Source organism: Schistocerca cancellata, chromosome 4 (assembly GCF_023864275.1).
Source record: "Schistocerca cancellata isolate TAMUIC-IGC-003103 chromosome 4, iqSchCanc2.1, whole genome shotgun sequence".
NCBI lineage: Eukaryota > Metazoa > Arthropoda > Insecta > Orthoptera > Acrididae > Schistocerca > Schistocerca cancellata.
In genome coordinates, this window is record NC_064629.1 from 174,953,001 (window position 1) to 174,979,415 (window position 26,415).

Here is a 26,415-nt window from a genome sequence, read left to right on the forward strand (position 1 = left end):
CATCAATAGCTTCTCTGGTTTCAGCTCTCGAGGAAAACTAGGCTGCAGCCCCCACCGACATTCAGACACCACATCACAAGTGTCACCAGTGGAGTTCAAGCCATCATAAAGGTCAAGGGTGGACACACCCCACATTAATGTCAACTATGGTAATAGGTGTCCGGACACTTTTTATCAGATATTGTATATGAAAGAAATGGTAATATATCAATAAGATTGATCAGAACCTACATTCCACTATTCCTAACTGATGCAATCTTACTGACTGATAACACACACTGAACAGATTTCATATCCTGTTATGGAGTTTGATATTTACCACACTAACTGATAATTTGTACAATAATAAAGAAACTGTTCAAATTCTTTCTTCCACGAAACCTGTTGGTATGTTCTGCAATGACAAGTAGTTCACAAATTCTGCCATCTGAAAGTGTCAACACTTCTTTCTACAAACCATTAAGCAATAAACTGCACCTTAGTCTAAACTTCCGCTAGGTTGAATAATATTTATCTGGGGATAGTGATCTCTGCTTCCAATCTGTTGTTCAGCTTGGAGATAGGTTTTCTGCCCCCTCCTCCACCAATTTCAATTTCTCACCAACCTCTACTCTACAACTGAATTTCTGAATAGATAATATCCGGTCATGTTAGACATATTAAATTTTACAAATAATAGGGGGCTTACACAGTCTTTTTCAACTGTGTAGAACATTTTTTTTTAAACACACTGCACTGCACTAGCAACAATATTTTCTCATTTGCATATTTTAGCTTATATATCCACAACAGATGCAAATAACTACTCCTTGGCATATGTGGGGAGTTAACGGCGCAGGCATCATCAGAGTGGCCCCTGTGTGGTCAGGGAGCTACAATCAACAGAGTACATGGCAGCCCCACAACAACGGACTGACTACCTTGCTGAATACCAGGTGCAAACAAGCTAAGAAGTCCATTATCGTCGAATGCAATACCGCACAGAGGATGGAGAAAAATGCATCCAGGAGTGTGATCTCGCCCAACAGCTGGAGACTGAGTGGAAGGGTAGATCCATGTCGACGAAGGATGCGAGAGGTCTCAGTGCATGTTGGACAACACTATGCACCGTGTAAGGCGCCCTTCCCCAATAGGCTCGCTCTTTGGGAAAGTTTCGAAAAATGAAAGTCAAACCCTACAAGGGACCATCACATAAAGGTCAAAATGTGTGAGACTCCTTTTAATTGCCTCTTACTGACAGGTTTCAGATAGATTATATAATGGTAAGGCAGAGATTCAGGAACAAGGTTTTAAATTGTAAGACTCTTCCAGGGGCAGATGTGGACTCTGACCACAATCTATTGGTTATGAACTGTAGATTAAAACTGAAGAAACTGCAAAAAGGTGGCAATTTAAGATGGGACCTGGATAAACTGAAAGAACCAGAGGTTGTACAGAGTTTCAGGGAGAGCATAAGGCAACAATTGACAGGAATGGGGGAAAGAAATACAGTAGAAGAAGAATGGATAGCTTCGACGGATGAAGTAGTGAAGGCAGCAGATGATCAAGTAGGTAAAAAGACGAGGGCTAGTAGAAATCCTTGGGTAACAGAAGAAATATTGAATTTAATTGATGAAAGGAGAAAATATAAAAATGCAGTAAATGAAGCAGGCAAAAAGGAATACAAACGTCTCAAAAATAAGATCGACAGGAAGTGCAAAATGGCTAAGCAGGGATGGCTAGAGGGCAAATGTAAGGATGTAGAGGCTTATCTCACTAGGGGTATAGATACTGCCTACAGGAAAATTAAAGACACCCTTGGAGAAAAGAGAACCACTTGCACGAATATCAAGAGCTCAGAAGGAAACCCAGTTCTAAGCAAAGAAGGGAAAGCAAAAAGGTGGAAGGAGTCTATAGAGGGTCTATACAAGGGCGATGTTCTTAAGGACAATATTATAGAAATGGAGGAGAATGTAGATGAGGATGAAATGGGAGATATGATACTGCGTGAAGAGTTTGACAGAGCACTGAAAGACCTAAGTCGAAACGAGGTCCCGGGAGTAGACAACATTCCATTAGAACTACTGACAGCCTTGGGAGAGCCAGTCCTGACAAAACTCTACCATCTGGTGAGATATATGTATGAGACAGGCGAAATACCCTCAGACTTCAAGAAGAATATAATAATTCCAGTCCCAAAAAAAAGCAGGTGTTGACAGATGTGAAATTTACCGAACTATCAGTTCAATAAGCCACTGCTGCAAAATACTAACATGAATTCTTTAGAGACGAATGGAAAAACTGGTAGAAGCCAACCTCGGGGAAGATCAGTTTGGATTCCATAGAAATGTTGGAACACGTGAAGCAATACTGACTCTATGACTTATCTTAGAAGAAAGATCAAGGAAAGGCAAACCTATGTTTCTAGCATTTGTAGACTTAGAGAAAGCTTTTGACAATGTTGACTGGAATACTGTCTTTCAAATTCTGAAGGTGGCAGGGGTAAAATACAGGGAGCGAAAGGCTATTTACAATTTGTACAGAAACCAGATGTCAGTTATAAGAGTCGAGGGGCATTAAAGGGAAGCAGTGGTTGGAAAAGGAGTGAGATAGGGTTGTAGCCTCTCCCCGATGTTATTCAATCTGTATATTGAGCAAGCAGTAAAGAAAACAAAAGAAAAAATTGGAGTAGGTATTAAAATCCATGGAGAAGAAATAAAAACTTTGAGGTTTGCCGATGACATTGTAACTCTGTCAGAGACAGCAAAGGACTTGGAAGAGCAGTTGAACGGAATGGACAGTGTCTTGAAAGGAGGATATAAGATGAACATCAACAAAAGCAAAACGAGGATAATGGAATGTAGTCGAATTAAGTCGGGTGATGTTGAGGGTATTAGATTAGGAAATGAGACACTTAAAGTAGTAAAGGAGTTTTGCTATTTGGGGAGCAAAATAACTGATGATGGTCGAAGTAGAGAGGATATAAAATGTAGACTGGCAATGGCAAGGAAAGCATTTCTGAAGAAGAGAAATTTGTTAACATTGAGTATAGATTTAAGTGTCAGAAGTCGTTTATGAAAATATTTGTATGGAGTGTAGCCATGTATGGAAGTGAAACATGGACGATAAATAGTTTGGACAAGAAGAGAATAGAAGCTTTCGAAATGTGGTGCTACAGAAGAATGCTGAAGATTAGATGGGTAGATCACGTAACTAATGAGGAGGTATTGAATAGAATTGGAGAGAAGAGAAATTTGTGGCACAACTTGACTAGAAGAAGTGATCAGTTGGTAAGGCATATTCTGAGGCATCAAGGGATCACCAATTTAGTATTGGAGGGCAGCATGGAGAGTAAAAATCGCAGAGGGAGACCAAGAGATAAATACACTAAACAGATTCAGAAGGAGGTAGGTTGCAGTAGGTACTGGGAGATGAAGAACCTTGCACGGGATAGAGTATCATGGAGAGCTGCGTCAAACCAGTCTCTGGACTGAAGATCACAACAACGACAAGCAGGAATACCTCGGGCCTATTCTAACCCCCAGACCTGAAGGGGGGATCTGTGATGTGTCCACATGTTCCCACACTGCAAGAGTAACAGCTGGGTGTGGCCAGCTGGCAAGTGGGAGGTTAGACAGGTCTGCATGACATTGTTGCGATGTTGACAGATGCCTCACCCAATGGCTCACGGTGCTTTTGTTCACTTCCAGGTCCCCACAGATCTTCTGCACATGCCCACTGCTCTCTGCAATGCTTTATGCCAAAAGATGATCAATAACAGCTCTCTGCTTTGAAAGCACCTCAATTACAGACGCCATTTCGAAGGCTACATATGGCACCACCACATACCAGAACTTCATGAAAATGTAGGGGCTGAAGTAATAAATTCTACAGTATCTCACAACAAATTGTACATTTTTTAAACTGAAATTGACCAAGAAAAAAAAAGTGTCATTCCTTATTGAATGCCCTTCATATATACACCCATTGTAGCCAAAGACTGTCATATATCTTTTGCTGCTCTTAAATATTCTTTTATCTTCCTGGTGGGTCCGAAAATAGTTTCAACTCCTTACTTACAAAAAAATTTTCCCAATGCAGTCTGTAATTGTACTAAGAAATATAAGAAAAACTTTTCCATTGTGTGGCCATAGTTCCTCATTGGCCCTGATTCTCTTCCAAGGGTGAAGAGCTCAAAACTATCTCCTTGGTAGAATAACCATTCTTTTCCAAAGTTAACAGTAGGTGGTCAACTTCATCTTGAAAATAAAATGGTTCACAAATTTTGTTAGCCCTGTCCACCACGGTTTCTATAACACTTTTTCTTTTGTCTGGTGTGATGGTTAGAATCCCTACAAAGTTAAGGATCAGTATGTGTGACATTTCTATACACCTTATGGTCCAACATCCCATCCACTCATTTGATTTTTTTGTTGACACTGTTAAGACGGGTGCAGTCCCAACGCAGCGACTGCACACCAACCACTGCAGCCCTGCGAACCAGCATCGAGAAGGCACTCACCTACGTGCCAATGTAAAGAGCGGACAGCAACACACCTCCAGGAAGGTTAGAGTTCAGCACTCCTTGTCAATGCTGATTTAACCACCTGCCCATCACTAGTTGGCCCAATTTGGTTGCAGACTTCAAGAACGTCAGTACTGAGCAATAGGAAGACGATACTTAGCCTGTGTTCTGCAAGTAGTAATAGCAAACAAATGTAACTACATGTTGGAGGCACAAGAAGCACATCAAGCCACCTCATAACAAGAAGTTAAATTATGTTTCTTTCCCTTTTAGAAATAAAGTGTCCTATAAATAAGAAAGTTTAATGTATAGATCATTTTGGATTCCTGCCACCAGCCATTGCAGCTTCTCTCCTTCCTTGTTTGTGTCTGTACTGACTGCCACAGTAGCCAATACAAAACATCTGGTGCTGTCGATTCCAAAACCGACGTTGCCTTTGCTCTTCACCGCTCTATCACAGAGTGTCACTAATAATTGTCTCTTTTCTTTCAGAGGAAAATTGATATTCATTGTGTTCTTTCTTGTGTTCTGTGCTCTGCTCTAGGGATTTGCTTTGCTTGCCAGGCGTAGAAGTATGAAACCAGAATTTCCCTATAGATGGTGCTAGCTGTCAGTGTAGGGGGGCCTGTGAGACCACATCTGCAGCACTATCTGCTTCCTGTAATTACGGACGACAAATGTCAACATACAGTAACTCAAGTTCCATGTATCAGTATCTGTTTAAAACCCATCAACATGTCGACTTCTGTGCCTAAGAATTACGATTAGCAGACAGCATTGGTTTCCTGTTATCATTTGACGAAAACTGCAGCAGAATCACATTGAATGCTTGTCGAAGCTTTCAGCGAACGTGCTCTTGGGAAAACACAATGTTTCAAGTGGTTCGAAAAATTCAAAAGAGGTGATTTTGATGTGAGAAACGACGAGCGGGGGAAACAACCGAAAAAGTTCAAAGACAACGAATTGCAGGTTTACTAAATGAAGAGGATACTCAAACTTAACAGGAACTTGCGGAATACTGGAATGTGATGCAGAAAGCGGTTTCTCTTTGGTTGAAAGCTATGAGAAAGTTGCAGAAAGTGGAAAATGGATTCCACATGAACTGAATGAAAGACAGCAAGCAAATTGAACGACCACTTGTGAAATGCTGCTCGCTGCCAGATACAAAAGAAAGTCGTTTCTCCATTAAATAGTGACAGGTGACGGAAAATGGATATATTTTTAGAATCTTATCCACTACAAGACCAAATTGCTTTGGAAAGAAGAAAATTCTCTGCATTTGGTGGGATAATGAACAGCAAGAGGAATGGCACAAGAGGTAAGGTCAGTTCAATGGTCATTGTGCTACACATCAAGTGCAAAGTTCGTGAAACTTTCTTATCTCTTGTCAACAGCCAGCACAAGAGTTTACTGCTTGGTTCAGAAGTTATTCCCGACTAGTAGACTGCAGTTGCTAGTTTTTGAAGATACAGTTTCTGCCCTCGCTAACTATTACGACAATCAGGTACAGGTTGCGGCAGCTTATTACATGTTCTTTTGACTGAAAAAAAAAAGAACCAGAACAGACATACCGTCAGTGGGTCACTGAACTTCAAGGTCTGACATGACAGTGTCATTTTCAATGTAACTGTGTACAGTATTATAGTGATGCAATGGTTCGTGACACAGATAGGTACAATGTGCCAGGCAGTATGGTTCATGAACAAATTCTCAAACATTCTGATCCTGCATTAAAACATGCTACAAATTATTGAACATCAGGGCTCGTGTCATAGTGACGTGGGAAACTTTGAGATAGATCTCACCTGCAATGTAATGCAAAGTGACAAACAGGTATGGCCTTGCGACTGACCACCATGCGCAAATAGGCCACTGTGCTGTGGGCAGAGTAAACAAGTGTGTGTGTGTGTGTGTGTGTGTGTGTGTGTGTGTGTGTGTGTGTGCGCGCACGCGCCCGCGCGCACATGTGTGTGTGCTGTGAAATCATGTCCCTGCTGCATTTCCACGCATAAAATACAGAACAGTAAAAATGCCCACATAGTACTAGGGACAGAAAGTTGGCTGAAACCAGATGTAAACAGTAAGGCAATTCTAAACTCAGATTTGAATGTATACCACAGAGACAGGCTGGACAGTGAAGGGGGAGGCGTGTTTATAGCGATAAAAAGTACAATAGTATCGAAGGAAATTGACGGAGATCCGAAATGTGAAATAATTTGGGTGAAGGTCACAGTTAAAGGAGGCTCAAACATGGTAATTGGATGTCTCTATAGGCCCCCTGGCTCAGCAACTGTTGTGGCAGAGCACCTGAAGGAAAATTTGGAAAGTATTTCAAGTAGATTTCCCGACCATGTTATAGTTCTGGGTGGAGATTTTAATTTGCCAGATATAGACTGGGAGACTCAAACGTTTATAATGTGTGGCAGGGACAAAGAATCCAGTGAAATTTTTTTAAGTGCTTTATCTGAAAACTACCTTGAGCAGTTAAACAGAGAACCGACTCGTGGCAATAAAATATTAGACCTTCTGGTGACAAACAGACCCGAATTATTTGAAACAGTTAATGCAAAACAGGGAATCAACGATCGTAAAGCAGTTACTGCATCCATGATTTCAGCTGTAAACAGAAATATTAAAAAAGGTACGAAGATTTTTCTGTTTAGCAAAAGTGACAAAAAGCAGATTTCAGAGTACTTGACAGCTCAACACAAAAGTTTTGTCTCAAGTACAGATAGTGTTGAGGATCAGTGGACAAAGTTCTAAATCATTGTACAATACGCATTAGACGAGTATGCGCCAAGCAAGATCGTAAGAGATGGAAAAGAGCCACCGTGGTACAACAACCAAAATAGAAAACTGCTGCGGAAGCAAAGAGAACTTCACAGCAAACATAAACATAGCCAAAGCCTTGCAGACAAACAAAAATTACGTGAAGCGAAATGTAGTGTGAGGAGGGCTATGCGAGAGGCGTTCAATGAATTCGAAAGTAAAGTTCTATGTACTGACTTGGCAGAAAATCCTAAGAAATTTTGGTCTTATGTCAAAGCAGTAGGTGGATCAAAACAAAATGTCCAGACACTCTGTGACCAAAATGGTACTGAAACAGAGGATGACAGACTAAAGGCCGAAATACTAAATGTCTTTTTCCAAAGCTGTTTCACAGAGGAAGACTGCACTGTAGTTCCCTCTGTAGATTGTCGCACAGATGACAAAATGGTAGATATCGAAATAGACGACTGAGGGATAGAGAAACAATTAAAATCGCTCATAAGAGGAAAGGCCGCTGGACCTGATGGGATATCAGTTCGATTTTACACAGAGTACGCGAAGGAACTTGCCCCCCTTCTTGCAGCGGTGTACCGTAGGTCTCTAGAAGAGCATAGTGTTCCAAAGGATTGGAAAAGGGCACAGGTCATCCCCGTTTTCAAGAAGGGACGTCGAACAGATGTGCAGAACTATAGACCTATATCTCTAACGTCGATCAGTTGTAGAATTTTGGAACACGTATTATGTTCGAGTATAATAACTTTTCTGGAGACTAGAAATCTACTCTGTAGGAATCAGCATGGGTTTCGAAAAAGATGATCTTGTGAAACCCAGCTCGCGCTATTCGTCCACGAGACTCAGAGGGCCATAGACACGGGTTCCCAGGTAGATGTCGTGTTTCTTGACTTCTGCAAGGCGTTTGATACAGTTCGCCACAGTCGTTTAATGAACAAAGTAAGAGCATATGGACTATCAGACCACTTGTGGGATTGGATTGAAGAGTTCCTAGATAACAGAACACAGCATGTCATTCTCAATGGAGAGAAGTCTTCCGAAGTAAGAGTGATTTCAGGTGTGCCGCAGGGGAGCATCGTAGGACCGTTGCTATTCACAATATACATAAATGACCTTGTGGATAACATTGGAAGTTCACTGAGGCTTTTTGCAGATGATGCTGTAGTATATAGAGAGATTGTAACAATTGAAAATTGTACTGAATACAGGATGATCTGCAACGAATTGACGCATGGTGCAGAGAATGGGAATTGAATCTCAATGTAGACAAGTGTAGTGTGCTGCGAATACATAGAAAGAAAGATCCTTTATCATTTCGCTACAATATAGCAGGTCAGCAACTGGAAGCAGTTAATTCCATAAATTATCTGAGAGTACGCATTAGGACTGTTTTAAAATGGAATGATCATATAAAGTTGATCGTCGGTAAAGCAGATGCCAGACTGAGATTCACTGGAAGAATCCTAAGGAAATGCAATCCGAAAACAAAGGAAGTAGGTTACAGTACACTTGTTCGCCCACTGCTTGAATATTGCTCACCAGTGTGGAATCCATACCAGATAGGGACGATGGAAGAGATAGAGAAGATCCAACGGAGAGCAGCGCGCTTCGTTACAGGATCATTTAGTAATCGCGAAAGCGTTACGGAGACGATAGATAAACTCCAGTGGAAGACTCTGCAGGAGAGACGCTCAGTAGCTTGGTACGGGCTTTTGTTGAAGTTTCGAGAACATACCTTCACCGAGGAGTCAAGCAGTATATTGCTCCCTCCTACGTATATATCGTGAAGAGACTGTGAGGATAAAATCAGAGAGACTAGAGCCCACAAAGAGGCATACCGACAATCTTGCTTTCCACTAACAATACGAGACTGGAATGGAAGGGAGAACCGATAGAGGTACTGAAAGTACCCTCCGCCACACACCGTCAGGTGGCTTGCGGAGTATGGCTGTAGATGTAGAACTGCGCTTTGCAGCATGCGAATTGCTTTGCATGTGGAAAGTCAGGTCATGCACAGTCTGCATATTTGCAACAGAGAAAGAACCGAACCCAAGTTTGAACATTTAGACACCGGTGCTTCCATTACATTGCTTAATTGTACCACTTACGAACAGTTGGGCTCGCCACAGTTGACAAAATCTTGCACTCAACTTAATAATGGTCAGGACATTCCACTGTCCAATATGTGTAGTTTGCCTGTCACATTCCAGTCACACCGGAACAGTGACATTTACAATTTTGCGTTCGCCAGACTGTACTTTTGGGTTGCATTCATTTGCTTTGTTTGGTCTCTGTCTTCAGGACAGTGTACTTCCTGTTTCTGCTTTCAACCCACAATACAATGTTACTCAACTGCTCGAGGAGTTTCCCGATTTATTATCTGATGGACTTGGCAGAGCAAATAATTTTGTGATGCACATATCAATGAAGGACAATGTACAGCCTAAGTTTTTTCAGGCACGTCCCGTCCTCCATCCACTTCAGACACAGTTGCAAGCAAACTTACAGAATAGCAAGATGATTGCATTATTGCTCCTATTCAGGCTAGTCAATGGCCTTCTCCCTTAGTCATCTTACCAAAGATTTCTGGAAGACTTCATCTTTGTGTCGACTTCAAATCCACTGTGAATCCACAAATAATAATTGATACTTATCCATTGCCTCGCCCTGAGGAACTATCGGACAGGCACGGTGCAGGCCGCTATTTTTCAAAAATTGACTTACGTGACGCGTATTTGCGAAGTCTTCTAGACGAGGAGTCTCGGAAAGTGTCTGCGGTCGACCGCATTTAGAGTCGTTAAATGTTTCGAGTTTACCCTTCAGCAGCACTTCCGCGCCTGCCATATTCCGACACTACTTTGAACAGCTCACTGTAAAGGTTCCATTCTGTTCCAGTTACTCGGATGATACTAAACCGTCAACCTCACACTGACCAATACAGAGCCACGAAATGGCATCGAGGAGGTGGTGACCCACGCACCAGTGAAAGAGCGGCCAGCACCACACCCTCGGGAAGACTGAGTCCAGTGCCCCCTGCCAGCGCTGCCCGTCACTGGTCGGCCCAGTTTGGCTGCAGACTTCGAGAGCATCAGTACTGAGTAGTAGGAAGACAATACTTAGCCTGCATTCTGCAACTAGTAATAGTGTGTAAAAGTAATTGCACGTGCGAGGCATACGAAGCATCTCGAGTCACCACATAACAAATAGTTATGTTATGTTTTGTTTTTAGAAATGAAGTGTCCTATTAACCCATTAGCACCTAGCGTTGCCATATGTTGTTGTTGTTGTGGTCTTCAGTCCTGAGACTGGTTTGATGCAACTCTCCATGCTACTCTATCCTGTGCAAGCTTCTTCATCTCCCAGTACTTACTGCAACCTACATCCTTCTGAATATGTTTAATGTATTCATCTCTTGGTCTCCCTCTACAATTTTTACCCTCCACACTGCCCTCCAATACTAAATTGGTGATCCCTTGATGTCTCAGAACATGTCCTACCAATCGATCCCTTCTTCTGGTCAAGTTGTGCCACAAACTCCTCTTCTCCCCAATCCTATTCAATACTTCCTCATTAGTTACGTGATCTACCCATCTAATCTTCAGCATTCTTCTGTAGCACCACATTTCGAAAGCTTCTATTCTCTTCTTGCCCAAACTATTTATCGTCCATGTTTCACTTCCCTACATGTAGCGTTGCCATACGACAACATCAAATATCTCGCTAATGGCGGTAATGACTTTCGTCGAAACAACTCTGTTGTTCAATTCGTGCCTTTTACAGACATAATAATGCAATTAAAAAAAAAAAGTCACTAAAAATTAATTCCGGCGCTAATGGGTTAATTAGAAAGTTTAACGTATAGATCATTTTGGATTCTTTCCACCGGCGATCGCAACTTCTCCCCTTTCGTGTTTGTGTTTGTGCCGACTCCCACACTAGCCGACACGATACATACCGAGAAGGCATCCAACTCCTTTGCAATATGTGTCCATACTACGAAATCATCAACAACATCGTGGTAGCACCTAGCTGATCCTTTACTGGCAGTCTGCATTGCCTGTTGTTCAAAAGTCTGCATAAACAAATTGGCCGCAGCTGGACTACAGGAACTGCCCATAGCTACCCTGTCAATCAGTTTTTGAAATCATTATTGTTCTGGAAATAGGCTGTGGTGAGGCACTGTCAGTTAACAAAGTTATATCTTGCATAGCGGATATTTTTCCAACTGATATAATGGTGTTATTCAGACATTGCTTCACTACAACCTATTTCCAATACAACAATGATGTTTATGAAAAGGCTAATACGGTGGCTACGGGTAATCCTCTTAGTCCATCTATGGCCAATTTGTTTATGTGGGCATTTGAACAACTGATGCTGCATATTGCCAGTGAAAGACCAGCTAGGAGATATTGCTACAATGATGATACTTTCGTAGTATGGACACATGGAACAAAAGAGTTGAATGCTTTCTTTGTGCATCTTAATAGTATCAATCAGAAAATCTAATTTCCTACGGATACAAAGAGTAATGGGTAACTTAATTCTGGACGTGTTAGTAATCAAATGAGTGGAGCGACATTGGGCCACATGGTGTATAGAAAAGGCACGCGTACGGATCGTTATGTTCACAAAGACTCTAACCACCACCCCACACTAAAAGGATGGTTGGTTTGTGGGCGGTGGGGGGGGGGGGGGGGGGGGGGGGGGAGGGGGGGATTGAAGGGACCAGACTACAAAGGCCATCAGTCCCTTTTTCCACAACCATGAAAACCCCCAAGGAATAAAAACAAGCAATGGAGGTAACAAGGGACAACACAGAGCAAGAAAGATACAGTCAAAGACCAGAAAATGGTTGGCCGACCATGGAAACAAAAAAGGAAAAGCCAACCACCAAGAGACATACTAAAAATCCCAATCTAAAACCGTAGGCCAAAGGCCAGACGCAACACACAAAAGGGACAAACCCTCAGATTGAGCGATAAAAGCCCCCAGCTGGAATAAAACTGAAAACTAAGCCTGCCATTCACTAAAAAGAGGTTTTATAAAAATCATTTAATAAAAACCTTGGTGGCCGGGGTAACAAAATTTGTGAAGCATTTTATTTACAAGATGAGGCTAACCACCTACTGTCAACCTTTAAAAAGAATGGTTATTCAAGTAAGGAGATAAGACTGAGCTCTTCCCCCTAGGAAGAGAATCAGAATCAAAGAGGAACGACGTCAGTCCAACAGAAATGTTTTTCTTCTGTTTAATAGTAAGATTACAAATTGCTTGGGGAAGTGTTGGGCCAGTATTGAGTTGAAACTATTTTCATACCAACCAGGAAAACACATTTAAGAACAGCAAAAGATATATTACATCCTTTGGCTACACTGGGTGCATATAAAATTTCTTGTAGTTGTGGACTAGTTTATGTTGGTTCCACAAAAAGAAGTGTTAACACCCACATAGTTATACATGAATAGAATTGCTCTCTAGGACATAGAGATAAATTGGCCACAGCAAAACGTGTACCAAGAGGGTAATCATGAAATAAAATTCACATAATGAAAACATCACATTATCATTTGCGCATGTATAGGGATGCTATTGAAATTTATGATCATCATAATAATTTTAAGAGAAAAGAATAAGGTGCTGAATTAAATAAAATATGGATGTTGACTCTGCACCAACAGAATGGCAATTGATTACTTTTGATCAAGAATGTTGACACTATCAGAGATAGTGCCACAGCCAGTGTCACATTATGGGCTTTGGTGGTCTCTCTACTTCCTGGTATTTGGCACTCACTCGAATTCTGATTGCAGTTCATTGTTTCACCTCCAAGGATATCTCCTGCAGCTTGGGTTAAATGTTTGGGAAAAGTTTTACATATCACCCATGGCCTGTCAACCAGGAAGTATTAAGTGAAACAAATGGCTGTGTTTGGTGTGGTGTCATGTCCAGGAGGTAAGGATTGTTGACGAACGGTGTTGCGGCAAACTGGGGAGAAGTCTCTTTCTTACAATGTTATGGAAAGGTAGTGATGTTACTTCCAGTGTCACAGTGTGGGGAGCCATCAGATACGACTTCAATTCATGGTCGGCAGTGGTAGTGGGAACTCTGATGGCACAACGCTACATCACAGATATCCTGTGTCCTGAAGTGCTACAGTATTGTGGAGTCATTTCTCAACAGTTCTCACACAGCACATGTCTCTACGAACTGTCTGCATTACAATGAGGTACTCCGTGGTTAGCAAGATCGCAAGGTTGATCCTGACAGAACACACGTGGTACCAGTAGCAATTTGCAATGTCGAGTCTGTCCCAGTGCCAGTATTTGGGATACTGGGAACCAGTTACAACAGTTATCAGTCAGCTTGCCTTGGAAGAGGATACAATGGCTTTACAATATCCTTCCCAACCAAATTGGGGCATGCATCCAGGCCACATGGGATGCAATCTAATAAAGATAAGTGGGCTCATACTGCCAAGTTCCTTGCATATTTGAATAAACTTTGTAATCACTGAAATGACATCACATACCTTCTACATCCACGAAGTTTCATTTCGTTTCCTCCTCCTCTTCTGACCGTTCCACTCCTTTTGTCAGGCAGAGTAGTTACCAATGCCATATGTACCTGGTTTTCCCTTCATTCTTTCTGTAAGGTCCACTGTAATTATACGAATAAAGGATTATGAACTGCACTTGCTCAAAGATGTTAGGTTAAGAAATGTCATGTCAGCGATTAGGTTGGCATATGACATCAAAGGAGGGTGTGCCAGGCAAATTTTGCACATGCCAGCATCTAAAATTAGTAGCAGTCAATATACCTAGTTACTTTGGCCTGTACCAATGTCACAAACATATCTGTGCATGATATACAAAGAGATTTGTTGGAACATCTGCTAAACTTGGAAAAGAAGCATACCCCTCTATTTCTTATTGAGTTTGCACACAGCAGTACTACTTAAGAACACTACTAACGAATAATGTTTGTAAGTGTCCAGTGTGATGACATTAAGAGTGGTTGCTAGTGTATTTGTGGATTCAATTTTAGGGCAATAAATGTATTTCTGACTCAATATTTTTTATAAAGTATTCTCTCAATACACACCTGATCTCTTCCTCTATCTGCTACTGTTTGGTATGAAAGACCTGAAGCGTCTGATGACTACATAAACTAACAAAAGAAAAACGGAAGGATGATCCCGATTCAAAGTCCCACTGACTAAGGGATCATAGGCACAGAGCACAAGATTGGATAGGATCATAATGAGGGCAGAAATCTTCTACATCCTGAATGAGATTTTCACTCTGCAGCGGAGTGTGCGCTGATATGAAACTGCCTGGCAGATTAAAGCTGTGTGCCTGACCGAGACTCGAACTCGGGACCTTTGCCTTTCGCAGGCAAGTGCTCTACCATCTGAGCTACCGAAGCAAGACTCATGCCCGGTCCTCACAGCCTTACTTCTGCCAGTATCTCATCTCCTACCTTCCAAACTTTACAGAAGCTCTCCTGCGAACCTTGCAGAACTAGCACTCCTGAAAGAAAGGATACTGCGGAGACATGGCTTAGCCACAGCCTGGGGGATGTTTCCAGAATGAGATTTTCACTCTGCAGTGGAGCGTGCGCTGATATGAAACTTCCTGGCAGATTTCTTTCAGGAGTGCTAGTTCTGCAAGGTTCGCAGGAGAGCTTCTGTAAGGTTTGGAAGGTAGGAGATGAGATACTGGCAGAAGTAAGGCTGTGAGGACCGGGCGTGAGTCGAGCTTCGGTAGCTCAGATAGTAGAGCACTTGCCCGCGAAAGGCAAAGGTCCAGAGTTCGAGTCTCAGTCGGGCACACAGTTTTAATCTGCCAGGAAGTTTCATCTTCTATATCCTTTTTAAAGGAACCAACCATTCGTGTCAATCAAATTAGGGAAACCACAGAAAATGTAAATCAAAATTTGAATTATGCTCCTCCCGCACGCAATTCCAGTTTCACAGCCATCTCTCTCTCTCTCTCTCTCTCTCTCTCTCTCTCTCTCTCTCTCTCTCTCTCTCTCTCTATCTTCCCCCCCCCCCCCCCCAACACAGTAGAACAGTTTCATAACTAAATGAGTGCAGCTAAAATACAACATGAAGGAATTTCTCATCTGTTAATGCAGTCATCACTTCCCAGATCACAGAAAATGATTCTACTGGAGACCCATTTCCATCTCCATAACACATTGAACTATTGATGTCACTTTTATTAGCCACTATGTTAGCCACTTAATGCAAAGGATCTTCAGCTGCTAAGTATTTTGCATCATCCACCCATTCTTACATTTCATTTTCACCAATTAAATGCTCACAGATCATACACAACTGCGTGATGACCCTGAGAACACAGACAGTTTTCGGTTATGTCACCTTTCTTTGAGTCATGGAGTTAATGGCTTCTATTTTGTTGAAGTTCACAAGTGAAACCCTTATGTCCAAATTGAGCTGTAAATTTCTCCAAAAACTTAATCGTTTTCCTCAAGTCCAATATCTTCACTCCTTTTCCGCCCCACATCATATTTTTCTGTGTTTATTTCTACTTCCTTGCAAATACTTTGAATGGGATACTTCAATTCAAATTTGTAACTATAACCCAGCTATCAAAATCTATGCTTCATATCATTTTCATACATTTTAAACACTCCTTTCCCCATAATAACTCAAGTTACATGGGACTCTGCTTGCATTGAATTTTTTCACACATACACTGCCAATGTCATTACTATTATTGTAATGCGAAAAAAAACCTCTCATACACCATACCTGCATGGATTTTTGCATGAAATCTTTGCCATGACCAAGCTCAATAATCCCGCCACTAACAGCAGAGAAGCAGACCTTGGACAATACTGACATAAATCCAAGTAATGAAACCCTAAACTTTAAATGTAACTCAATATAATGCATATTAATCCTTTAAACTGGAGTGTGATGGCTTAAAACACACTAATATAAACTCTGTAATGCATAAATTCCTTCCTACTTCATACAGAACAGATTTGGTCATTCATAAAACTTTTACAATATTCTCAGGATGCAATACAAATCCTTAAAATCATTTTATTTAGCAGATGTTTTAATCTAATAAAAGCTTATCAATAGTAAATACTAAAATGCATCCTGTAGCAATCACGTACTGCTGCCACCCTAACCAAACTCACTCACTTCATTAGAAGATTTAATAGTTGTTAGACGTATGTCCTATCTCATATACAAAATCAGTGTACCATACTAATCCCACAAAGTTTTGAGATCAAGTAGAGAGACAAAATCAATATACAGTGGACACTCATTGTGCTGTAACATATTTCCTGACTGTTCCAACCTTTCACAGCAAGCACGCACAGGTAGAAATCTACTCCAGAGTATATGTTTTTCCTCCTGTCATCAGGTCACCCGACAGCCGTGATTCCACCTGTGGGTCCTGACCTGTGACATAACTGTGTTGTGTGATGTCATGGAGGTACAGCATGTTTAAAATTGATGGCATTTGAAGAGTGTGAGTAAGTGGTGATGCACTCTTGGTGTTTGATATTTGATTTTCTAATTTGTTTCCGAGTAATCGTAGAATCGCATTGGATTTTTCTGGTGGTGTATATTGTGTTTTTGGAGGTAGCTGTTGGCTTTTCAGTGAGTAATTTTTAATTTCAGCAGTTATTGACTACCAATTTGTTTTCAGTTTATTAGCTTTAAGTTTGCAGTTTGAAATTTGATCATTTGTTACATTTAATTATGTGTGTTTGTTGTTTGTTTCTAGGAATGGATCCAACAGTTAAATTTAATAGTCAGTCATTAGGGGCTGCCATGGAGGATGATATGGCTGATGTAACACAGCTTTTACAGTTATTTGGTTTGCTTACTGGGTGTGTTAGGTGCTGACAGTTTGGGGACCTGATGAAGTTAACTACCCTTCCCCCTTCTTGAACCATGGATCTGTATATGTGGAGGTGTCAGTGAGATAATGTTTGGAGATCAATTAGGAGAGGTTCCTGGTTCATGCAATCAAGATTGGCCTTGTGGGATATTGTGTAATTTATACTGTTGGTGTTCTGGACAAATCCATGGATCTCAGTTTGGGAAAGGGGTTCATCCAGTGGCAACTCTGGTCAAGTGAAATTTGCAGTACACGATATTCGATTTGTGTGTGGGTTGCTAGTATCACTAGCTTTGTTTGAGCTATGTAAGACAAGCAAAATTTAGATACCAATGGTGTGTTTTTTGCATTCTTTTGGTTTGGTCGATTGTTGAGAATTTTGAAGGCATCAGTTTTAAGTTAATATTTGTTTTGGAATGATACTGTGATTCTTGTTGTCATATATTTGGTTAGACCCCACCTAAAACCATGTACTTCCCATGGTTGTCCTGTTAGTTTCATTTTATTGCTAGAGTTAAATATTTCACCTGTCATTTGCTGGTGTAATAAGTGATGTGGATGCTATACTGCGTATACCTGAAATATGGGTGTCTGCCATCTGGAAGACATCACAGGTCCAAGAGGAAGGGTGGACTCTGAACTTTCGGCAATCCCCTGACATCTACCTGGTATTAACTTTTTGTTACTCCGTACAATGTTCCACACAGTTCCTCAAATAATTTACTCATTCCATTCGCATTTCACTACTTTACAGATTGTCATCATTCCAGTATACTTTTCAACAAAAAGAGTCTCCTTTCATATTGTTTTTGCCTTTTATTGTAACATTACTTTTTAAATTTCATTAATCACCTCATCCACCCCGATAGCTGAATGGTCAGCGTGACGGAGTGCCGTCCTAAGGGGCCCGAGTTCGATTCCCGGCTGGGTCGGGGATTTTCTCTGTCAGGGTCTGGGTGTTGTGTCATCGTCTTCATCATCATTTCATCCCCATCCAGCGCGCAGGTCACTCAATGTGGCGTCGAATGTAATACGACCTGCACCGAGGCGGCCGGACCTGCCCGGTAAGGGGCCTCCCGGCCAATGACACAAAATGCTCATTTCCATTAGCCACCTCCAACCCACCACATTAATTTTGATCACTGTACTTTATGCTACTCTTTACATTTTCTTCTTGCTAATCTCCAGCTGATCAATTATATTCTCCGTCTCATCAATGTACCAGTTTGTCAAGAACATCTTTCCTGTTAAATTCCACAGTAACTGCAACCAATATGGTTTCTCCAAATTTTAGTTCTGAAGTGACATTTTCATTTTAGGCATATTTAAGCCGTGTAGGCCATCTAAAAACATAACTGCACTCCTACTAAGTTATATAGAGTGTGCAGCAAAAGGTAAGTGTACCAATATCACATTAATCCAGTAGCAAACAATGCATGGGAAAAACTGTTACACAGAGATTCATCTGGAGGCAAAAAAAATTAAGGATCTTTGGAGTTTTATACCTCATATTACAACAAAACCGAAAATACCAACAGTTATATTCCTCAGCATTCAACACTGTTCTGTGAACACAAAGGACAATCAACAAAACCATAAATATTAACAGCCTGTTCTTCAACATCACACATATTAAAAACAGCAGGTTGACATCCAGCTGCCTGACTTAAGAAAATCCAAAACAGTCACAAACAGATGGATTTATAATTATAATTTTAATGTGTGTGAATATTTATTACATTATGATGGTAATTGTCATATCTTCCTCATAATTTGCAGGTGTATGTATGTAAATGAAATGGCGCCAGTAGCAGTTATATGCTTAAATACAGACCAATAACAACAACAACAACAACAGGCAAAAGTTATGCAAGCAACACCCTTCGTGGATTCTTGGCGTTCTTCCACTGAAATTCAATCCAGCATCTACTTTATCCACAACTAGATGTCACCATCACACTTTAAATCAACCTGTATATTTAATGGTTCTGACAAATTCCAGTAGCTGATCAGAAGCAAAAAGTACAGGTGTACTCTTCCTTATTTATATATTTTCCATTACATTCTGTTGGTTTGATGCTGAGTCAGCAGGTTTACAAATGATTTGTTATCCAAGGACAGCATCAGCGGGCTACCAATGTTCACATACATTGTACTGCGAACTGAAAGACCACATCACTTTTCTCTTAGTTGCACCAATGTTGTGACTATATGATAAAATATTTTCACTTGCTTTACATGGAGGAAGATGTGAAAAAATGTGGGTGTATCCAACTTATGTTATTAAAAACGATATTTATGTAAATTTATTTCTGTTGTCACTGAAACAAAGTAAATGTGCTCTCTCCAGTGACACCACAGATACGAGAACGTGTTTAAATATGAAAACTAACAACATCTGAAAATAAATAATGGAAAATTTGGGATAGTAGGAATAAGGATAAGATTGCTACTCACCACATTGGTGTGAAAGTCCATCTGATGGACTTTCTCCAATAGCTGAAAAACACCCAACAGTCTACTTTTAAATGTGCCCATCTGCTGCACAGTGTGGTGAGTAACAATGTACTATAATTCAATATTTATAATAAAAATTTTCAAATAAGACTTAGCACCAAGTGCAGCATTAGCACTAAGTACATGTCACTTCTGTTTACTTCTGACTTGCACTTTAGGAACTTCAAAAATAGAAACATGTGGATGTTTTGGATATTTAGTCAATTTTCCGCACCACCTAAGGAAAATTTAATTACATTGATCAAGCAACTATTCTTTCCGAATGGACGGCAAGCTATTTAAAAGGCAGAACATAGTTTCTATTATAAATATTTGATCGTATATAACAAAAGTCAAACAACATTTTTATCTTAGAAAGTTCTCTTTGCATTACGTAGAATCACAAATGTTGAGATGTAAGATGGTTCCCTTGATGATAGCGAACTGGATCAAGGTAAATGTAAATCTGCAGGTCTTTTATACCTGGTTTATACTATCTGTAAAGGACAATTTCATTTAATTCTGAGAAAGGAGGAGGGGGAAATATATTTCTTTCAAGTTCGTTTTATCCCGAGTAAAAACAATATGGAACAATCTGATCAATCACCTGTGCTATATGGTGATTAATATGAAGTTTGCAGTTCCTGCGGGTCCAATCAAAAATGTAATACAGGATGGATTTTACGCAGTTCTACTGTGTGTCACCTCTCCGAATTACATAGCAATTGCACAATTTCGAAAACACTTTAGCGAAGTTTACGATTACAACTTTCTTGCTTTTAACTTTCTTCTAGACTGATAACACTGTAACACAATGGAGCAAATATTACTGAAAAAACAGAAAGTTTTCCGTTAAAATGACTAATCCAGTACTGGAATACACGAAATGTATAAATGGCACATTTAACCACCAACCATTACTTAACATTGCACAATGTGGTACTTTGTGTCTGTCAATAAGGGTGTATTTCATCAAAGATACTTTCAGGGCTGTGTAAAACCAAAATGTATTCGAACTAGTGAATTGCTGATTGCATTGGTTATCTTCTGGCGATCTCCAAACTATTTTCCAAATTAGCACCTTTCATGATTCCGTGAATACTACAACGAACTTCCAACTATGTGATTTTAAAGAATACTGTACGTACTGTGACCATGCAGTATACAACAAACTATCAACACAACAGAGGTTTCTACGCAGGCTTAACAAATATGCCGTGTTCGTTTTCTCCATACCACTACAAGAAGCGACTTGCTCTCTCTGCGCATATGGGCAAAACACAAAATTATGTTTGGACAGCATTCTCCCACGCCACAAGTTGTTAGATACATTAAGTGAGTACACTACGATTACGGCAACCGTAACGAATTCAGTACTCCACATCTACACTTACCAGTCTTTAATAACACGAATGTTTCTCACATGCGTAACTACGAACATTCCAATACAAACTTCACACGACTGTTTTCGTCTTGATCAAACCAAACAGTCAAACACCAAACAGTAACACTAAACAGAACTCAGTCAAAGATAGTCAACAAGCGCTGAGCGCACATACTGTGACATCTCTTTCAACACCAAAACGTTCCTTTTTCAGTTATCATATAACAATTGTATAACTCTGTTGTTTACTGCTTTACTTTATTGGTTTCCTTGTACACAAAATTCTATAGTTCTTAAATGCGAAACTCTTGAATATGAAGCTACGCTTTTTGCACACTGTAACCTCGTACTTCCTAGCTTCTACATCTATTCTATTGGGTTGGTGCAAAAGTTCGTAACGTTTTTCCATGAGTTAACAGGAACACATAACAGAGACTGTAGTACTCGATAATATATTTTCCTTCCAGTGGCGGCTCGTGATCACTTTCGTTGGTGGGGTTTTATCAGAGTTAGTAAACTTCTGCTCATGTTCATACTTATTCTAGTGGTGTTTCCGTACTCTGAGTGTAGCGTAACAAGAAAAGTCGTGTAACTGTGAGAGGAAGTATGTACCTTCTTTCCCCTTGGGAATACACCACGGAGCATGTAATGGACCCTCCCTTACGGCCGAGGACAAAAACTCTGGGGGAAATATTGCCTAGAGTGATTTCACGCTTATTTTACCCAACTAGCACGTTAACTAATGAGGTCTCTATCCTGGCAGGTTACTTATACAGTAGTTGTGTATGCCTATTCTTCTGACTGGCAAACATGTCAATTACTCTGTTATTGATGTTTGGAATCTCACTGATTTCCTCCTTATGAATGGGACAGAAACCAGTCTTTCCTGACCCATACAGTCCCTGACGAAGGTTTTAATTCTTTTTAAAGTACTGAAACCACGCTCTGCTTCTGCTGTTGAAAAATGTGTAGTTTGTGCGATTTGCAATGTTTTGTGCTGTTGACTGAACTATTCTTCAAAGGAATGTTCCACAAGAAAGGTGAACAGTTCACAAACTGATGCAATGTCTTTAAGCATATTTTTGCTATAAATCACTGACAGTTCCCAGAATGAGAGTTTCACTCTGCAGCGGAGTGTGTGCTGATATGAAACTTCTGACAGATTAAAACTGTGTTCCAGATCGAGACTCGAACTCGGGACCTTTGCCTTTTGCGACACTTGCCCGCTGCAGAGTGAAAATCTCATTCTGGAAACATCCCACAGGCTGTGGCTAAGCCATGTCTCCGCAATATATTTTCTTCCAGAAGTGTTAGTTGTGCAAGGTTCTCAGGAGAGCTACTGTGAAGCTTGGAAGGTAGGAGACGAGGTACTGGTGGAAGTAAAGCTGTGAGGATAGGGTGTGAGTCATGCTTTGGTAGCTCAGTTGGGGCCGGCACGGTAGCTTAGCGTGTTCGGTCAGAGGGCTGCTCGCCCTCTGTAATAAAAAAAACTGAGTAAAGGAATCAACGTTCAACTTCAACGGATGTCTTTGCCGGCACAGTAGCTCAGCATGTTCGGTCAGAGGGTTAGCAGCTCTCTGTAATAATAAAACTGAGTTAACGGATCAACGAGGAACTGAAACGGGTGTCTTGCAACGTCCGCCACGAGCAGATGAAACGAACAAAATGAGGTTAAAAAAAAAAAGTTGGTAGAGCACTTGCCCGTGAAAGACAAAGGTCCCGAGTTCGAGTCTCGGTCCAGCACACAGTTTTAATCTGACAGGAAGTTTCGTTGACAGTTCATTTTCCAATTTATCATGGCAAATAAAGTGGCTGGGAAATGTTCTCTGAAAGAAGCAACCATTTTTAGATCAGTAATTTTGAAGCTACTGAATACACGAGAAATTTGGAATCTTCCTTTCGTTGGTTGGTCACAATGTCACACCTTTCCTTGGCATCTGCTGTCAGATTAGGTTCAGTGCTTTATTTGGAACGTTTTCTTGAAGGAGGAAAACATTCATAAACTCGATGCCTTTACATGTTCTCTCCTATTTCAGGAACATCTGACTCAAGGTGACATAATGCATTGGATGTAGTAATGGCATTTGCAATCTGTACCTGAAGTGTGTCATACAAAATAATGTTTCTTAATCTCATAGAAAAAATTTAAAAAATAATGTTTTATAATCTCATAGAAAAAATTTATAAGGCACAAAAAGTCTGGACTGTGATGTAAATTTTTTAAAGAAAATACTTCTCTTATTGTAATATCACCTCAAGAATCTTCTCCCTCACTCTTATCAAAACATTACAATAAGTGTAATTTGTTTTCTTGAACATTAGTTACTATGTGACACTGGAACTTCCATCTAGTTGAAGTGACTGAAGTAATTCTCCTGTTGCAGTGTTTGCAACAAACTACTTCTCTTAGGTGATGAAGAGAAACATTATAAACCCAGAAATATTTGCAAAGGTCTACTTAACAGACTTCACGTTTATACAACAAACTTTCTGAAAGACCAAATTCATTTGGTGCTCATAATAGTGGACATACTTGGCATATGGGAAAGTACTCTGCACCAGAGTTTGTACACCACCATGACTGCCGCTTATTACTGGGGCCCCATTGTATACCTGAGCAATGAGTTCTTCTTGAACATTTAAATAATTCCTTTCAGAACCTCACTAAGCCCACTTGCCGTCTTATCTTTAACATTTTTAAAGGAAAGGAATCTTTCAACAGGTTTCTTCCCCTTAATCTACCGCACTGTAATGGCAGATTCACTTATGCATATAATAGCTCTTATTTCGTCGTGATATCTGTTGCTTCATCTGCTGCTCAGAGACAATAGTGGCAGCATTAATCTCTTTAATCTGTTCTTCAATGTAAACTTGATAGATACAGTCTAAAATTAATTTTGTATCATGTGTGATACACATTTACATATGGATGTACTAGAACTGCTTAAGTGGTTATCTAACATGCTGTCAAGATTTCCAAGAAGAGATAACAAATCTAAGAAATTCCCACAGTTCGTTAATTCCCGGTTTTCATTGTAAGATCTTAGTGCTAGCCAATGAGCTCTACAAAACATTAAGCACTCCACTATTCTGTTTAATTCTTCTTGGTAACTAATTCATTATATTTCTGAAATGACATTTTATACACTGAATCAATCTGAGCAGCAATGTTAATTGTGCCAAACATTTTGTATTTACAAGCATTTTCTACTTTTTTCATGCTTCTTAATTCATCCATTTAAATACTTTAGATCCACAGAGCCAAATGTTGTCCACAATTCTTTGCCTCCAGGTAACACAAACAAAATAATTTTTCTTTCTCTTCACCCACTGTTAACTAAGACTGTTTCAGAAAGTTCTCTTCTTCTTTCCATCGAGTTAAGACACCAAGAAATCTTTTGGTTGATATGCGCCTAACCACTTGATTTCCAGCTTCTTGTCCATTCTTAATAAATGGAGGGGCGTTTTAAGCAAACAATCTACTTTGTTTATTTTAAAATCACTGTATGAACATTCGAGTTTTAACCACACAGCTCCAGAATACGGGGCACTACTGAGAGGTGGCCTCATTTGCTGTTTTCCATATTTCCCATTGATGAATGGCAGTAGAAGTGGGGGGGGGGGGGGTATGCAGTAAGGCACATGACAGCAACTACAGTTAGGCATTATGGGCCCAAGGTGACTTGCTCCAAACATTGTGAAGACTTGTGGACAGATGGGCCAGGGGATGTGAGTGGGAATGCAGCAGGGACTGCAGGGTTTATTAGGGTGTGGAGAAAAAGGAGTATGGGTAAGGTGGTTCTTCCTCCGAGCCCACTCTAGCTGGCCATAAGCTGAACTATGATGAAGACTAAGGTATAGAAAGGTAAACAGCTTGGTCACATCACTGCGACTTCAGTTTTAGGAGCTGGAGAATGGGGGGAGTAAAGACCATCTGCTGCTGGCCCCACGACATGTCTGGGATGCAAGGAAAAAGGGATACATGTGCAGTGGCCCATCCACTGGGCCCCCTGCTTGCTGGCCAGCAGCTATGCATCAGCAAGATGCAAGGTGGAGAAGAGGAAACCACTTGGTGATGTGACTGTGACTGGGAGCCAGGCGTGAAGAGGGAGTATGGGGCAACGAGCCACCTGCCACAGGCGCTCGACATTGGAAAAATCGGATGTGGAAAGAAAAAATGGTTCATCACTGCAGAAGGATACGCTTTGTGTGTTTGTTGTCTGTTTGAGAACAGAGAGAACTGACCCTGCTTACAGTGGGGTTTTGTCAGTCTTACTCCACCACATACTCGAACTGTTTGATATAAAACTGAAGATATATATCATAAAATTTTTGGTGGGGTGAGGCCCTGCTGGCCGTTTAGAACAAATCGTTCATGTCTCCTCCACTATTTACAGCAGTGTGCCAGTGCTGGGATAACTTTCCAATTCCATGACTATAGAAATCAAACGGTTTTGAAGCAAAGAACTCATCGAGCCATGTTCGGCACACATTTTCATCTGGAAAGGAAATTCTTTGAAGGTTGTTTGATAGAGAGCGCAAGATCTGGTGAAAAACGCGATTGTGGAATGACTTCCCAACCCAACTCCTGTATAGTGTTTTATTGTCAGTCTAGCAGGATGTGGGCATGTGTTATCATCAAGTAACATCACTTCACACAGTCTTCCTGGTCACTATTCTTGGACTGCGTCTGCAAGACGTCTCAGTTGTTGACAATAAATGCCACCAGTGATGGTTACACCTCGGGCAAGCAATTTGTAGTACACCACACCATCACTGTTCCACCAGACGCATAACATTATCTTTTGTGGATGCGTGCAGGTCTTCGTATAGGGAGAGGGTGCTGACTTTAGGCTCAACCACATCTTTCTTTTCCTTATGTTAGCACGAAGACACTATTTCTCGACATCAGCAATGATGCAGGGTAGGAATCGTCAGTGTTGTTCATGAGCCAATTGATGATAAGCAAGCAGAGGTGCACATATGGCCACCCCCTGATTTTTGTGATTTTGGCTTAGAGCATGTGGTAATGATACACACGACTTTTGAACCTTCCCCACTGCATACTAATGTCCCACTATGGTGGAATGTTCACAGTTCATCACAACTGTGAATTCTCGAGTACACTGACGTGGATCATTGTGGATTAATGCATTTAAATGATCTTTGTGAAAACTTGAAGGTCTTTCTGTATGTGGAGAGTCACTAATGTTCAAAAAATCGTCCTTAAAACGAGAAAACCATTTCCCTGCCATGCCCTGTCCAGTGGCAAATGATGTTGCCTCTGCTGTTCTCTTCCCTCTGCTGAAGTCAAACAGAAGAAGATGTCCGAAATGTCCCGATCTCTCCAACTGGCACTC

At 40.7% G+C, this 26,415-nt stretch overlaps 1 protein-coding gene across 3 annotated transcripts in view; it reads right to left on the minus strand.

Annotated features, from left to right (window-relative positions):
• The window catches only part of LOC126185032 (regulator of nonsense transcripts 2-like), a 229,844-nt gene extending 208,642 nt beyond the window's left edge, over positions 1–21,202 (minus strand). Inside the window, exons 1-3 of one of the 3 annotated variants that reach the window (XM_049927770.1) lie at positions 21,066–21,124; positions 19,633–19,674; positions 13,818–13,945 (exon numbers count right to left, since the gene is read on the minus strand). The gene's annotated coding sequence lies outside the window, so the exon portion shown is untranslated. Of the gene's footprint in view, positions 1–13,817; positions 13,946–19,632; positions 19,675–21,065 lie in introns of all 3 variants that reach the window. The other 2 variants (XM_049927771.1, XM_049927772.1) reach the window with 2 other exon arrangements.
• Positions 21,203–26,415: the final 5,213 nt, after the last annotated feature.